Here is a 4,716-nt window from a genome sequence, read left to right as displayed (position 1 = left end):
CGCTCAGGTGACTGACTGCATGGGAGACGGACGCTGAAGGAAAACGCCTCCCGCCTGTCCCTCCCCGTCTCCTCCTCGGTGTGTGTCGCTGCAGCGGCGGTCAGAAAAGTCTAACTTTCCCTCTCCCTTCCTCCTATCGCCGAGCCTGCGCCGACTCCAAACAGCTGAAACCGAAGATGTGTGACGCACCTGCCTCTGCTCACCCCCCTCCCACCCCGCTCGCGGTCCTTTATCCACCTGGACCAGAACAAAGGCGGGTGTCTGGTTACGGATGCCGGGAGCGTGGGAGTCCCTGCGGAGGGGGAACCGGTCTCCATGACTCGGGAACCACCTGAGGAATAAAAGCCTGCGGGCTCTTTTAATTGGCCTCCGCAGCCTCCGCCGTCTCCGGATCCTCTGGAGGGGTTTTCGTGCGCAGCGTTATCCGGTCGGCCACACTGGCGTGGGCCTCCGTCGGCCTCGGGCCGCAGGTCATGGCACACCGTGAGCGCAGCGCCCGGAGGCGAGGGTTTACAGCGCTACACCCAACTGAGGGTTCGTCCACGCTCCGCACGGAGCCGGCGCTCGTTTCACCGGAGCTCCTGACGGAGGCTAACGGCCCGGTGGAGCAGTGTGACCCTTCACCCTGAGGAGCGGCGTCGAGGCTGAGCGCAGCCGGTTGACCGAGGGCGTTTCAGCGTCTTCAACTGAAAACACAACAGTCTCCTTACAGTTTGGTTTTCTGTTTATATGACAACAGACAACTTTTTGGAAATGGTTCCCAAGGAGGAACTTTAGTGAAAATGTTCCGACTCTGTGGAAACTGGAGACAGAGACTCTCGGGACATGTTCCGACTCACAGCAGACGGCAGAAACACTGAACCCAGTCCTACTGATCGTTCGCACTACAGTCGTACCAACTAGTTCTGCACAGCCTCAGTAGATGAACAAAAAGAGTGTCATGGCTCCCAGTCCATACTCCCCCGATCCTGGTCCTGGTCCATATTCTCTTGGTCCTCCAGGTCCTGGTTCCAGTCCATATTCTCCTGGACTTGGTAGTTTTAGAGTTGACAGTCACCATAGCAACACTCCAGCCTGCTGGTCTGTCCATATGAATGTGTGTGTCTTCCTGATAACTTCATCGTTTTCAGATCGCTGTAAACCTGAAACAGGAAAGATCAGAGTCGGACCAGGTCTGGGTCAAGAACTGAGGCACACAGCTCCAGAGCCCGGGGCTGGACTTGTGTCTGGAGCTGGCTTCTGGATGATCCCTGTATGGAGGAGCTTCAGGGCGACAGAAAGACATTCAGCCCGACTCACAGTCACGCTGTGGGACCCGGTCTGCCTGATTCAGAGGCAACGCACCAGCAGGACCAATGGGATTCAGACGGTACCGTCAGTGGGGGGACAGTCTCACGTCCAGTCCTCGGTGGAGGTACGCTTTCATTTTGTTAATCACAATCATCCATTCACACACCAGTGGTGGCATATGCAGTGAGAGGTTCAGCGTCTCGCTCAAGGGCACTTCAACACATGGACGGACAGGAACTCGAACCAGCAACCTCTCGTTTGACGGACGACCACTCTAGCTACCGATCCAGCTTGAGGTCTCTTGACTCTGGAACTGATCCCAGAGCGCTCAGCCAGTTCGGACTCAAACCAGGGACGCCTGGCTGTGAGGTGAGAGTGCCACCCACTGCACACCTGAACCCGCGTCAACAACAGCTGAGTAACGGTGTTTTCTTCCTGATGAGCTGCTTTTAATGGTCCTTCTGCTTCCAGAGCTGGACGTTCATCCTGTAATTTGCCCCGATGACGGAGTGGAAGTGGAGCGAGTTCGAGACTGTTTACAGCAGCGGGGAGTCAAGTCAGAGTCCAGCAGGATGACAGGGTGAAAAACACTCATCTGAATGGATCAGAGTCCAGCAGGATGACAGGGTGAAAAACACTCATCTGAATGGATCAGAGTCCAGCTGGATGACAGGGTGAAAAACACTCATCTGAATGGATCAGAGTCCAGCAGGATGACAGGGTGAAAAACACTCATCTGAATGGATCAGAGTCCAGCAGGATGACAGGGTGAAAAACACTCATCTGAATGGATCAGAGTCCAGCAGGATGACAGGGTGAAAAACACTCATCTGAATAGATCAGAGTCCAGCAGGATGACAGGGTGAAAAACACTCATCTGAATGGATCAGAGTCCAGCAGGATGACAGGGTGAAAAACACTCATCTGAATGGATCAGAGTCCAGCAGGATGACAGGGTGAAAAACACAGATTGAACTGAAGGTGATCGTCTCCTTGCAGCTGAGTGAAGCATCTCGACTCCTGTTCAGCTCCTCACTGTGTTCCAGGACTAACGTCACAGATAACCAGTTAACCAGTTAACCAGTTAACCAGTTAGCCAGTTAACCAGTTAACCAGTTAGCCAGCACTCTGTGGTCCAGATGTTGTGTTTTGGTTGTTCCTAAACACAGTAACGGAGCTCAGACTCTGAACATGCAAGCTTTTGAAAACAGATTCCAAGATGGAACTTTTTAGAAATGTTCGGACTCCATCTCCATGGAAACGGGGGGAAATGCTGCTCCTGATCCTGATCCTGATCCTGTTCACAACTGTTTAATTTAGAATATAAAATTACGTTATAAAGGACTGAAAATAGACACATGGAAAAATAAATCTTATGCCTTTACTTTGAAGGGTAATGTATCCTTTAAAAATTTGAACCAAATGTTAAAATGTGATCATATAATTGCCATCCAGTGTAATGACAATAAGTTCAAATGGTATGTTCTGACACTATGAAACTCTTATTTTGAAAATAACTATTTTTACTACCTGTAACTTCAGCATGTTGATTAACACGCGTTAATGTTGGACAACACTCTGAATGAATATAAGTGGACGATTTGCAGTAGAACCTGAACGATAAACCAGCTCAGGCGTTTTTACTGATTGTGTGAAAAGTGAAGCTGAAGCTAAGAAGTCTCTGCAAAACAGGATCCTTGAGAAGAACCTGTGAGACTTGAGTTTTTTAACATGGGTGAGTCAGGATGACCAGGAGACCATGAAGTTCTGTTTCTATCTGTTTCTGCACCTTCAATCCACCCCGTTGCTTTAATAATGTTCTAAATCCGACTCCCAGTATCTTTGTTTTCAGCTCATTCAGAGATATCTTGGTCTCCAGGCAGCAGCGGTGTGAATGTTTGGCTCCTTCAGAATAAAAGCCCAAACACTCAGATAGGGAGGGAGTCTGCCGCCGGGTTCTAGAGAGATCTGATGTTAGTTTGAGTTGTTCTCCGTGTTGTCACATTAATGTTTCCAGTGTATTGATCTCCGCAGCATGTGTGTGTGGTTTCATCACGAAAACAAACAACAGCGCCAACTTTTGACCAACATGAAAACTACACCGTTTTCAATGTTTTATTGCCGTTTCCATGGAAACTGACCTGGAAACGTGAAACTTTTCTGGAATGAAAATGCAACCTGACAGTTTGTCGTAGGGAGATTATATCGACCTGGAACTTCAGCTGAATTCTTATTGGGACATCTGCTTCAGTTTTTTTATTTCATTTTTTGAAATTTATTTTCAAAAAACATTTTTAAAAAATGATTAAAAAAGATCAATCAACCAATCTCTTGAACAAATCAGCTTTCTGAACACTAAGTTGGTGACGATCACACTGAACAACAACTTGAGAGGCTAAACTGTGAATCATCTGGTACTGGGCCCAAAGAGAGGAGGAAAACTTTTATTTTGAAATTTCTATCAGTCAGCATTGAGTTTTAATTTGAAAAATGTTTCACTTCCGTCAGTGCTTTGGAGAAAGCCCGTCCAAGGTGGAAAAAGGTTTGTGGAGGTCTGTTCTAAAGTACAGATAAAAGAACCGATATCGTCAGAGATTATTGATCCTCCAGGATTTAAAAGTGTCCTGCAGCTCGTTTAGCATCGGGGCTTATTTAGAACCGAGGTTCCTCTGGTACCAAGGTACCCATCTCCAGCTGGGATTCATAAAATGGTTATGAATAACTTGTTCTACATTGTCCTCCTCCTCCCTTCAACGGCCTGTTTTTTCCGCAGTCAGCTGCTTCCAGGGAGGAAACTCTTCGCCGTGTTTGACTCAGAACCGCCGGAGTTCAGGGAAAGTTGAGCGCCGCTCTGATCGAGGACAAACCCAGCTGAGTCATCTCATCTCCGCCGTCCTCGTGCCAGAACCGCGCCGCGCTGCCAACAAACATATTTTCTCAGCCTGATGGTCACCTGCTTCACACGGAAAACAGGCCCGCTCTCAGATCATGTAACTCCTGAGGAACACACTGTGTGACCTGCGGGCCGATCACTGACGACCTCTGAACTCCTTTATGAGTCCACTCATCATATTTTAACTTGATTTAAAGTGTTGAGTGATCCGTTTCCATCAACAAAGGCCAACTTTAAAGTTTAGATTCAAACCTTATCAAGATAAATGTGTTTGAATCTGTAAGAAACTGAAGCAATGAATTAAAAAGCGAACTAATAATGGAGCAATCCTTTAATTTAGATAACAACAGCACTGAAAATGGAGCACAGAACCAACACTGTATGTTTATTTCCTGCGCTCCGTGATGGGAATATTCATATTTTGGTGTTCTGGATTAATTCTGGTTACTTCTACAAATTATGTTCTGAATTTTTTGCACACATTTTGACTATTAATGTGAATTTCATATAACATTTGGCATGCATTCTAAATA

This window comes from Salarias fasciatus, chromosome 22, assembly GCF_902148845.1.
Source record: "Salarias fasciatus chromosome 22, fSalaFa1.1, whole genome shotgun sequence".
Classification (NCBI taxonomy): domain Eukaryota; kingdom Metazoa; phylum Chordata; class Actinopteri; order Blenniiformes; family Blenniidae; genus Salarias; species Salarias fasciatus.
The sequence above is the reverse complement of the archived record's forward strand: the minus strand, read 5'-3'. Positions refer to the sequence as shown.